Source organism: Apis mellifera, linkage group LG2 (assembly GCF_003254395.2).
Source record: "Apis mellifera strain DH4 linkage group LG2, Amel_HAv3.1, whole genome shotgun sequence".
In the NCBI taxonomy this organism is placed as follows: Eukaryota; Metazoa; Arthropoda; class Insecta; order Hymenoptera; family Apidae; genus Apis; species Apis mellifera.
In genome coordinates this window covers 10320219-10333534 of record NC_037639.1, presented here as the reverse complement: position 1 = coordinate 10333534, position 13316 = coordinate 10320219, and the positions used below count along the sequence as shown (strand labels likewise).

The window sequence follows — 13316 nt, the reverse complement described above, 5'->3', positions numbered from 1 at the left end:
TCCATGGAAATTCTAATGGTTTTCGATCCAATTATCCAACTTATTCTACGAGAAACCTTGCAAACGGACGGCTATAATCCAGTGACACGTTCGAAGGAATGGTAAAACCGAAATGTGACGGAAAATTGGTGACGAGTTATCGATAACTCGGCCTCTCTTCTCTTCGAGGTTGGGCCCCGTCGCTTTCCACGGACTTTCTACGCTCGCTTTTAACGAGCTTCGGAACGAAGCCTGCGCCAAATAAGGATTCCATTTGCCCGTACGATGAAAGGTAACGAATAAGTCGAGAGATTACGGTTGAAAACGGCTTGTTCCCCAGCCAACTGTTATTTATTTATTGTTTAATCTTAATTTCGAGAAAAATCTTTCGATTTCAATTAATTTTCCAAGATTCCTCCTTTTCTCTATTCGCTTCCTGTTGTTAAAAATTATTAAAATATTCTTCTCTACGATACATCAAAACCTTTTCCTCCCAACTTTCGTTCATTCGAAATCGATACGCGAAACTCGGTTACTTCATTTCGTCTTCGGTTTAACGACCTGTTGGCGAAACGATTCCTCGTGATTACGTATGCGGGTGCAGTTTATTAACAGGAGGCGCGAAAAAAGAAATGCAGAAATGTAAATAAATAGGAACAATGGAAAGTCTAAAGAATTTTAATGCGATGTGAAAAGTATCGTCGACATTGTTCCGATAACTAAACAATTCGATGAGGAAGAAAATTTTAAACGAATTGAAAAATCATCATCTCTAAATATATATAACTTTAATTTCCAATTCTCGATGGGAAGGATCTTTCCAACAAATTAATTATTATTAATCAGGATGGAAATTAGCTAGCACTCGTCGACGAAAAATGGACGACGTCAACGCCAATTGACGTCCCAGATAAAATGTGCACGGATTAGCATATGAGTGGCTAGAATGTACACGCGCTAAATACTCTCCTTTGTTGCAAGTCAAACAAAACGAGTATTACAAATAGTTGCGTAACGCGCTGCACATGTGCAACGATGTCGATTGGTGTGACGGTATAGTTTCGACAGCATCGGGTGATAAAAGTATCCTACGAATTGAGAGGATTAAAAAAATATATATATATATACATGGAAACGCATTATGTCGGTGTAAACAAGAAATGCAATATCGAGGCACGCACTATTACAAGATGGAAAGATTGTTTGTCTCTGAGATTTCGAAGCCGTTAATTTTAATTAACAATCTCAAATTTAAGAGATTATACATATATAGAAATTGTATCTATAAACGAATAACGAGATAAAACATAACTTTCTAAAAATTTCTATTTAGAAATCGTTGAATAGAAATATAACAATAGAGAGGATGTAACGATTAGCCAAATAAACAGAGAGAGCGTATTTCCCAAGATCTTGCCTAGCGAAAAATCTTCTATTTACAAATACGAGAAATGAACACGCGTGCGTGATGCAATCCGAGAATGACTAAACAAAGGAAGCAAAAAAAAAAATCTTTCAAGAATTCTCATTACTCGCGCTCTAATTACACGCCGTCCAATTATCCAATCCTCGCAATTCAACGCTGAATCTACCTCGAATATTTCGATCAACTCGGTCGAGGAAACGATATTCAAAATTCTACGAAAGCGAATAGGAAAGATCGATCGATAAATATTCTTCGAAGTTGAACGATTAAACGGCAGATCCATCCACGGATTATTGCAGGTAAATTCGGCGTTAATTGCGCATCCCCCGAGGGGGATCTGTGCACAAGTGGCCGTCAGAGGGAAGATGGACGCAAAGGGGGTGTTGCTATCCTTATACGTATCGACAGAAATGCCGCGGATGGAGAGAGAGAGATTACTTTACCGACCGTGCATTATAAATATCGTGTCCGCGTTTAAAGGAACGTGTCCCTCGATTCGCGGGAGCGCGTAAATAATCGATGGCTCGAGGCGTTGTTTCCGCGAGGAATACGATGCGACGTTGTGTGGAGAATCATTTGGAGTGGTTCCAGGAAACTTGAGATTAAGGAAATAATTATTTAGAATTTTTTGGAACGTTGTAAATTTAGGAACAAGTGAAAATTATAAATTGGATAAATTTGGAGGTGAATATGGAATATATTTAAGTATAGAGAGGATTAAATTGAAAATTGGTGAAAATAATTTGGAACAAGTGTTAAGTATTGGTATTAGAGAAGATTAAGTTGGAATGAAATATGGAAATATTTAAGTGTCGAAAATTAAATTGGAATTGAGAAAATAATATGGAATTAAAAAATTTGAAAAGTTTAAAGTTGTCAGATGCGAGGAAATTGATTGAAAGCTTTTTTTGATTTACGGATGTGCAGGTAGGAAGGAATTTGAGGATACGCTAAAATTATTGTTATGTTGTTATTTTTGAAGGAAGGTTTAAAGTTTTATGACGCGAATTCTTTCTAAAAATACTAGTGAACGTCGTGATGTGTATCCAAAGAATTAGCACCGAATGGAGGTGTGTCTAATCTGACGATTGCGTGTGCAAACACGTTTGCCGATTCGTTAGAGTATTTATTTTATTTATTTTGCAACCATGCCTCGCGTGATATAAAATCCTTCCATTTTAACGGAATATAACGAATCTTATTTGACGTATGTAATATCAATCAAGTCAAGCTGATCTTATTAAACGCATACTCGACAGTTCACTATTCCGACCGTGTATAAATAATCTCGTATCTATTTGGAACAAAGTTATATCCGAACCTTATAACGTTCTAAATTAATCATCGCACATTCGTATATAAATAACTAAATCCACGAACAGATGAAAAATCATGAATTGAATACAAACTTAATCAATCCAAATACTACGCGATATTCTTTAAAATTCACCTCACACGATCGATAAATAATTCTTTTCAATTTTTCACAAAGATTTATTAATTATTAACTCGAAGACGAGTGGAAAATCTGACGTGATCGTGACGACGAAAACAACGTGTCTTGTCGTCATATTTCCACGAGTTACTCTACTCTGTTTCCACGAGCACGAGATTATATGCGCGTGCGGAATGTAAGCAGCGATCGGATCGCTGGTAAACACGAAGAAATAGCGGAATGCGATATGCAAATCGGTATCAGAGGCGTAGGTGGGTGTAGCAGTTTGAGCAACGGTTGAAAAGCTGTGAGTGTGATCGAGTATTTTTTTATTACATCATCATTTAAATTTGGTAACTTGATTCGAATATTGAAAATGATGTGCAAAAACTTATTTATTAATCCTACGATTAATAAGAAAGTTGTTACTATTTTACGATAGGAAAAAAATATATATGTATACATAATAAATACGCGTTTTCAAAATGAAAGATTAACAATAAAAAATTTCTTCTCCCCGTTTCCTTCTCCATCTTCCACGGAGCCAAAAGAGAAAACTTTCTCGATTATATTGCCTAATATAAACGCGTAAAGCCAATATATATGGGAATTTTGCATTTGGTTTAATGGAAGGATGGTCACAGTACATCGTTATCAGAATTTTATCGCGAATTTACGATCCCGAGGCCGGTCGTCGTTTAGCCCAGGTTATTGACTTCTCCCTTGTATACGCACGGTGAAACGAGCCGCGTATACACGGCACGCATGCAATAATTATTCTCAATAACCTATATATATTGTCGCAATTTATACGTGGAAGACGCATTAATGAATATATATCATTGGCCCTGGCGAGTCGACTGGCGATCAATGGGAGCAAACGGGTGGACGTTGAATAACCGAACAGGCGAATCAATTAGTCCAACATCCCTTTTCAACCGTGACTCCCTTTTTCCTTCCGCTTTCGATATCGATTAATTCGCCATTGGAACGGATTAGATTAAGGCCCGGCCATTGATTAACGGGCCTGTCTCGATGTGGCCCACGCTTCTTCAACCTATCGTCCTTCGGCGACAACGCCGAGATGGGTACAACGCGGATAGAAAGTCACCTACGCGTTTCGAGAATGAATTTCCGATTCCATAAACGCGCCCGATTTATTTAGAGATCGGGACTAATAAAATCTAGGAACGATCGATCGTGATTTAAAGATCGAATTTTCATTCATGGTTGCAACGATGAAAGGAGACAGACAGTTGTACGATAAATAAAAAGAAAAATTAGATTTAAAAGTTAATCGGATTAAAATTAAACATTGATATGTTCAATTATATATAAAATCTTCGTTGTTGACTAAACTAACTTTTCCTTTTTTTTTTTTATTCAAACGTACTTAAAGTCTTCAATATTCAAACACTTCGAGAATAATAATTAATATCGAGTTACCGATGCTCGACTCTCTCATTCATCGGTGTAGAGTAAAAAAAAAAATAAACATGGCGCTCGCAAATCGGTCAAGGAATCGCTATCCCACGATAAAAAACCCGTGCATATATTCATCGCGCGCGAAATCATAAATATTCCATCTCGGAAAACATCAAAGAAAATTAATCGAAGATGTCGCGTATACCCGTCCATCGATCCAATAATCCGTCGACGCGTTGTTGCATCGCGGAATTTCGTGGCGGCTCGATACCGGTTTTTCGGGACAATGTCACGAAGAAAAGTCGCAATGCTTACGGGATAGCGTTCGTCGACCGGTTTTCGCGATACCCGAGATCGGACTCACCTCGTCGCCGATCCGCTCTGCCCGCATCGCGTATCCCCGTCGTCATCGTGGACGGATGGATGGTCGATGATCGAGTCGATCGGCACCGCGATGATTGTTGACGCGCCGAGAAGCGGGAAAAATATCAAGGTGTGCGCACTTGGCCGGGACAAATCCACGCGCTGGTCCCCGTACAGACTCGAAGAGGTGACTGGGAGATTCTGAGGACCGTCGGTTCTGGTTCACGACTGGTTCTTCTCCTTCTCCTTCGGCCTCTGGCCCCTTCCATGCTGGCTGCACAGCACCAAGGAAACAGAGACGCGTATACCCGTGTCCGCGAACATTAGACGGAGTCGGGTAAGTCGTGTGTTCGAAATAGAAGAGGAGAGGAGAGCGAGGAGGGAGAGAGAGAGAGAGGGAAAGAGCGCGGCGAGATGCTGGAGAGATTCGAGCAGAGACGCCACGGCAACGGCAGGTTGCCTCCTTTCGAAGGGAACGTTAGGAGGGACGGGGTGAAGCTCAGGCTAGGCCCCACCGGGTGAAAAGAAGTCGATCAGGTAAGGGTCAGGGACGCATTCGCAACTTTTGCCTCGGTCGCCAGATGTTCCCAATGTTGCGGGATAAAAAGATTTTTTCCCTGCAACGATCGAAACTGCGTTAGAGGAAAGGAAAATCGTAGGAATATGGTTGATGAATGATAGTATTTCATTATGAAATAAAAGTATAAATTGTTTAATGGAGAATTATATCGGTATTTAATTATATCTTGATAGGAATGTAAGAGGAACTGCTTTTTTTTTTTTTTTTAAAAAGAGGAAGTTAAAAGGAAGATTGCACAATCACCATTCAATTAGCACACTAACGAGTTTTCATCTGGTTTTATTTACGTAACCGGCGGTAAATCGCGATATGAGATCATACAAGCGAGCAATCATCGATGTGCTTTCACGCCGATCGTTTTACGATTATTACCTGCTATTTCGATCTCTGTGTTGGTTAAGGTAAACAGAGATCGAGAAAGAAAATATCGAAGAGATCGAGAATACGGAAAGATACGACACGAGTTGATGCTTGCTTATAAAAGTGATTGATGAAGAAAGTGAGAATAAAATTTTCCCAACGGTATTTTTACCTGCGCCCAGTCTCGTGACAACAAATCCGTGAGGACGGATCGCTCATTTCCTTTGAACGCGCGTTGAAAGCAGAAAGAACGTGACAGGGGAGAAACAAATGACGTCACGCGATTCTACCTCGAAGAAACCGGCTATTCAGTTCGCAAATCTTTCTTGCCTGAATAGGATCGTTCAGGGTCTGGTCGGTCCGGTAGAGATTAGTCCATGAACGTTTGTACCCTCGTCTCAGGTAGAAGAGATCTGGCCGATAAACTTGAAACTTTGTTCCAAAAAGGAGTAGGTATACAGGAAACGTCTTATTCTTTGATTACATGGAAATCCCTTTTTAACGTAGATCTGCAAAAGGATATAATAGTATGCTTAAAGTAACTTTAGCCTCGGCTGGTAGGTTGGGGTTAAAACGACGCTCATTGTTCTTTCGAAGCTTGTTGGTATCTAATTACTCGTCTGGTTGAAGAGGGTTAAAATTATTCCTGTTAAGGTATAAGTAAATTATTCCTCTCCATAACGTGTACAATATTGTATATTAAAATCAATTAAGAATAGAAAAATAAAAATAAAAATATATATATATAGTTTTTCATAAATCAGGATAAAATCTATTCCCTTTTTTTCTTTTCTTTTTGTCTCTCAAAAATTCTATTTGCATCGTATACGAATCAATCTACCAGCTGAGAGGGATTAACAAGTTTTGCAATAATGTAACGTCTTACCAGGATCAAGGTGTGCTCGCCTTGAACGTAACGCTTCACTTCAATAAACATACGCACACCGACATTCGTGAATTCCAGTCACGTCCTACACGGTTGCGTTCAGAATCAGATGAAACTGATAACGAATACATTACGACATTTTTTACGGTGATTTGTTCCGTTGGAGTCCAGGGCCAAATGACAACAGCCAATGGGAAGACTTGATGTCGGCACGAGCGATGGCAATGACCCGAGCATCGTGCGAATCCCTCGATCGGGTCCAGCTGGTGCTGGGGCGAAGTCGACAAATAGATTTCGCGCATTTTCCACCTCGCGAGCACTCTATCCATTTCCGAGCGGGATGAGTCAGGCTTCCACTCGAAGCTACCGGTCACTCTTCTATTTTAATAATTGCCGTAACGGCCCACCTCTAATTTTACCTCGACAAGAGGAGTAGCGAGATAGAATAGCCGTCGACTGCGCACTATCTGCCCTTTTCGTACTTCGTTGTTACATATCCATTTTTGTTATAACCTTTAAGTTACAGCTAGAAACACGAAACATAGGACCGAAGTCAATTAATCATGTCGCACGATCCGATACGCGTTCTACAGATTCCAAATTGAACCGCGACGAATTAATGTCTGTTTCTTCTTACCTAATGTCTAAGTAAGTGGAATGTAAATTTCCCGATGTCGTAAGTATATAGGGATGTCCCATATTGTGTAGATCCTAGTTTAGAATTAAAGAAAAATGAGAAAAATTAAGGATGAGAAGTCATAACTTAAAAATTAATTAGAAAAAGATGAAAAACTTACATTTTGTTACTGATAAAATGTTATTTAGATGTTGAAATTATATAAATTGATCTATCACTGTGCCTGTAATTTTGTAGATTAATATACAAAATACACATGATAGATACGATTCTAGAAGAAAATATAACCTCAAAAAATCTATACGTTACGATATTTTAAGAAATGTAAACGATAGAGAATAATAATTACGTTTAGAATCTTTTGAATGACTAATAACCAAGGATGAGATAGAAATCGAATCATCGAATAGTTGATGTTTAATCTGAGGATTAAAATGTTGTGGAATAAACATCGAAATACCAAACAGCTTTTTCCATATCTCTTAATACTGCCTGTGCCATGTTATTCATAACATTCTTGTATTTACCTACACGTTCGAATTTATCGTCGTACGTGCACTGTTTACGGCAAATATTGCTTTTATTCCAGTAATGTAAAAGGAAAAAATCACTTTGTTTTAAAACACATGCAGAGAATGAAAATATGGATTTGGAAAAATGGATCGTAGACAAAGAATACGTAAAGTGTATAATACAAACAAAATACTATACATGTAACACAATTTTGAAAAACTCAGGATTATAAAAACTTAAAACATTAAAAAAACAATTGTTTAAATGTATTTCTTTGATTGTTAACTAAAAATCTTCACTTGTATAACGTAAAAATTAACACTAAACACTTTCTCGGTGCAACCTTAATGCAAAACCGCCAAAATGTCTTAGATGTCGCTGTAATCACGCATTTCTCGATAAGAATCGTTCTCAATCGAAATCGATGCGAATCGATCATGTCCATGCTTCCCGTGCTCCTCTCTGCTCGATAACCGATGGAAAAAATCTGGAATTCCCAGTGGGTGGACCAGTTCTTCGTCCCCGAAGATATCCGGCGTGGCGATCCTTTCACGTTGTACACATGAAACTCGTTCGTTCTGGCGAATATGTGTATGCGGTTGCAAAAATCGTATCATTCTATTATCGATCGATTTATCGAATTTTAAATTCGATTATATATATATATATATATATATATATATATATATATATATATATATATATATATATATATATTCGATAAATTTTAAAAAATTCTACAAATACATATATAAATAATAACATTATTGAATTTTTTAGAAAATTATAGATACTTTTTCTTAATAATTTATATTTCGTTTCGTAATTCTTATTAGAAAATTTAAATTGTATGTTATAAATATTAATGTACAAATTATATATTCTGAATATATTTTAAAAGGCAAATATATTTTAATTAAAATACTCGGAATGCGAGATAAAAAAAAAATGAGACACAAAATTTTTGATTCGATTCTTGAAAAAGTTAACGAACGAAGAATTAGATTTCCATAAGGAAATCTATATTCTTTCATACGTTATATTTCTGCACTAATCATTCATGGAAATACAATAATTCTTCTTATATCAGTTTTCCTGATATTATATCTCTCAATCGTAATAAAACACTAGTTACGGATCATATTACGTATTCATTTATAAATCGAACAAAATAATCTGTTATGATTATTTTATTTCCAACTACTTCGAAAAATAAACTAATTTTTCTTGATCGACGGACAGGGAAACACGTCGTTCTATGATTTAGATTTCTTTTATTTCCGAAGCTTTGTATGCACATATAACGATCAACGGTGTAACAATACTATCTCTGCCGATCGCAATCAAGAAACTCTCTTTTTTTTCTCTAATTCTTTCTCTCTCTCTCTCTTTTTCTCTTTCGTACGTGCACGCATCCACATTTTTCCTCTTTCTCTCTCTTTTTCCTTCGACAAAGTCAAACACCCATTCCCTCAATTCCTTTATTATATATTTCCTAATTTCTTGCGCATTATGCAAAGTGAATAATCGGTATCTCCACCGTGGAAATACATCTCGTTACACACGTAATTTTGTAATCGAGCAATGAGTCTTGCTCTATGAAAATCGTCCTGGAGACCGCTCGCTCGAACATAAGTTCGAGAAGAACGCTCGTATAATACTGTTTTGGTTTTGCCTTCGAATGAAACACATCGCATTATGTTATCGAATATTTCTAACAACGTCGTTCCTCGACATCGAAATAAGAAACGATTCTAGCGAATTTTATTATTATTACTTTTTAGTTTCTTCTTTCATTTTTTTTTTTTCTTTTCTTTTAAACGCGACATTGACATAGAAATTATCTCCTTTTAGATTTTTTCCCCTAGAAATTTTCGTAGAATTTTTTTTTCTTAGTAGAATTAGAGACGAAGCGTAGAGAAGTATAATAAAGTTTCTCTTGGAAGATAGAAATCGTTCTTTAAGAGCGAAGAGTTTTTTAATCTAAGAATCTTTGCTGCGTTTTGTGAAGGTCTCGTTGGGTCTCGTATACACTGACGAGTAATAATTAATACTGGTGATTATTTAATAGATATTGTAATTAATACTCCCTGCAAATAGTGATGACATACTTATTTTTCCAAAGGTAAAAAATTTCAGGATAAATATCATCTATAATACAAGTTACAGATTATTATGTTTCGTCAAAAGAATATTTATGGAATATATTACGTCCTTTAAACTATGAGCTCTTCACTCGTCAGTCTACACGTATCCTTACGATTCTAAGCGTTCTTACTCGAAGACACTAGTAAAAAGTATCCACCTTTCAAATTCTCGAGAACGAACCATGAAATATATGCGTGCAATCGACGAATCGCTCGATACAGTGTGACCTATAAAAAATCTATGTCTTTCTCGAACATGCAGTAAAGCATCGATTCGATGATGATTACGAAGGAAGCTGCTAAGAGAACGTCTTTTTTTTTTCTTTTTCTTTTTTACGATGTACAAACTCTTCCAGGCGGGAAGAGGCTTTAGCCTGAATTATTATTTATATTACATATATAAGTGTCGTTTACATTATAAACACGCTAAATACCTGAGAGAAAACGTGATCACGAGCGTGTGTCGACTGATTATCGTCTGACATTATTTCCATTACTTTTACAAAGATATAGAATGCCAAACGTTTTCGTTGCTAGCCGACTATGTAATTCGCTACGTTCTCACGATAGAAATATTATATATATCGAAAATTTCGATGATATTCTTATGCGATAAGAGCGGTGCAATCGGTAAAAAAGTAAACGCTCAAAGAGACATCGATTATGGAATTTCTTTCTCGTCGAGTTTATGGAAAATCTTAACATCGATCTACTGCACGAAAAATCTATAAATATAATTCATCGATAAGATGAATTTCGTCGAACAATGTCTGTTTTTTTTTTTTTTTTGCATAGTCGATAAATTGTACAATTTATTTCATATTCAGATTGTATAATATAGATGAGATGAATAAACGAGATAATGCTTTTTTGTAAATGACGCATGTTAATTGTCGAATCGAGAAAGATGATAATACGATGATACAATAGTGTCTCATTTATCCAAATTATATTACGAAACTATTCAAAAGGAACGAGAAATGATAATAAAAAAAAAATTGGTGAACTTTTATCATATGAAATCCTACATATCCAACATAACCTATTTGATTCTCGATAGGTTCAGATAAATGACGCGTTCTAATGTATCTACTATGTTTCTTATTTTCCAGTCGATATAATCTACTGAATACCTCGAAACTGAAGTTATATCAGCGTTATATTGAATACCTTTCTTCTGTTCTGTCCATTTGTATATTTATTTAATTGATGAATAAAAAAATATTATTAATATTAAATATCGCGGGAGAATACACATACTTCACATGTCACTGGTAACGCCCTTATAATTGCGAACGCGGCGCCTATGTCCTACTAACGAATGCAGATCGTATTGTACAAAGTCAGTCGCTGCTCGGGAATGGTAAAAGACGATGTCACCGATGATTTATGTCACGTTATACGTATTATACGTACATGCTTACGAAGCTATTTTTTAAAAATGTAAATCTTTCACTCTCCCCTCACTCTCATAGTCTTAATCACAAGAGGAGGAAGCGGCGAGGAACGTGTGTACTGTCCAATTTCAAAAGGCGATACATTATTTTAAGTATACTTTCTAATTTTACGTTCTAACGGATTCTTTCTTTCTCTCGTTCATTCTTTTCATAGAAGGAAAAGCTGCTTACCGGAGGATAATTACTTTCAAAATAACCCATCAAATGTACGACGTTACCGCGTGGAAAAAACCGACATAACCTCTAAAGTATACCTACGTAATAAAAATTGCTTCCAGGCATATCATACGACCAATTATGAGATCAAAGTAAGTCTTAGTGGATTATAAGAAATATATTTTATACAGAATGAAGATTCGAAATAATTCCAAATAATTTCGATCCCACTACTAGTCGAAACATGCGTTGAGGCAAGTCTTATTGTATAGATATTACAATAGATATTATTGTAAAAGTATTTCAGTGTATGAATTCATTTGTATTCAGGTTATAAATTCATTTTAAAGTAAATTCTCAAGAAGTTTCGAGAAGCTATCGAAAATACTTTTTACAGGTAAGAAAACTGCATTGACAATGTAACCTAAAATAACTTTCACAATATCCATTTGTCAAAAATAATTCTCGAGAACAATTTTAGTTTTTTTTTTTATTACCAAATGAATTCAAACCTTAACAAAATATCACTTCGTGTTCTCGATAGTTATTTCAATGCTGTGAACGTTTTATTTAACGAAATCACGTGCAATTCGTGCTCGAACAATGTTCTATCAAGAACAAAGATATTTCGATTCCTCTTCTGGGTCAGTTGTCTTTATTTCCTATTCTAAATAGGAGCGCTTAACCGCACGTCATGATAAAGGAACGTACCATTTATGTCTCTCGCTGAACTCTCGATCAAATGGCGAATTACGGTTAATGAACGTATGAATCAAAGCGAATTGTGCGCGGTTACGGAATCGCGATTACATTTAAGGTCAGCTCTTGTGTTGGGAGTAGTTTTCAATCAGTCAGCTTAATTCCACGCTTGGAATTCGATTTTCACGCATGCCGGGGAAACTCGGTGCGATTCGAGGTCGAAGTGGGTTTGCATTTATATATGTATTTATGTATGTATACGTGTATGTTTGAGCACGTACGTTTACTAACGTATTTTGTTGGAAGATGCTGCGCCGTAAATTCTGTAAGCAGATTGTGACATCGTGTTGCAATACGAAAAGCATAAGACTGGATGTGAATAATAATATATGTATATTAATGTAATATACAATAAATGTTTGTGTAAGATTAAAACGTAATAATGTTTAATGACCATTTTCTTTTAATCGCTCTACGATTTTTCTATATTTTTCCTTCTTTCTAATTAATGATATGTAACAAATACAAGCAAGGAGCATGAATTTTAGACCAACGTTCCTGTGCCTTTCACATCGTCTAACCTCTCCATGACAATGAGAACGTAAGAATAATAAAATTGATGAGAAGATCCCAGATAGCAATCGATGCTTTAAAGATGTTCACATAATTATCTCCAAGGATATTAGTGTAAGATTGAATTTAAGAATATCATATAAATATAATTATTCTTATGCTAATATATATAATTAAAAAAAATTGCTTTGTAATTTCTTTTTTAAAATGTTTTTCCAAAAAAACTTTTCTCTTTGCTGTCTGGGACACGAGCACGAGTAGAAATGGCTGGAGGGTGAGACGGACTAAATAAACAAAATCAAGTGTACAAATAAATATAAAACGTATATTTAAATTAAATGCCACAAAGTATCTTGTTGTATGTTCTTGCGTCATGAACGAAGTCAGAGCTGTACTAGATTTTTTTTTCTTCCGCCTCATTTGCTTCTTCTCTTCATATTCTTTCCCTCCACGTGAAATTACAGTGCTCTGAGACGACGAACGAACGTATTATCTATGCATACACACGCGTCATTTTATACGCGGAATAACGGAAAAAAAAAAAAAAAAAAAAGCAGAATCGTACTTTCTGTCGCTTCGAACGCGTACCGCGAACGATTCGGAACCGGAAGCAAACAGTTCATGCGAATCGACTCCACAATTCTTTCTCTTTCATTCTTTCTCTCTCACTCTCTTCCTTT

General features: G+C 36.1%; 1 protein-coding gene and 1 long non-coding RNA gene across 2 annotated transcripts in view; one reads left to right on the top strand and one right to left on the bottom strand.

Moving 5' to 3' along the window:
- Positions 1-4867, bottom strand: part of LOC408697 (KN motif and ankyrin repeat domain-containing protein 3) — a 48539-nt gene extending 43672 nt beyond the window's left edge. Inside the window, exon 1 of the mRNA XM_006565861.3 lies at positions 4630-4867. The gene's annotated coding sequence lies outside the window, so the exon portion shown is untranslated. The remainder of the gene's footprint in view (positions 1-4629) is intronic.
- A 3647-nt stretch (positions 4868-8514) lies between these two features.
- LOC107964086 lies at positions 8515-13189 on the top strand. Its single transcript, XR_001702245.2, has 2 exons — positions 8515-11259; positions 11363-13189. It is a non-coding gene; the product is annotated as an uncharacterized LOC107964086 (long non-coding RNA).
- The last annotated feature ends 127 nt before the right edge of the window (positions 13190-13316 follow it).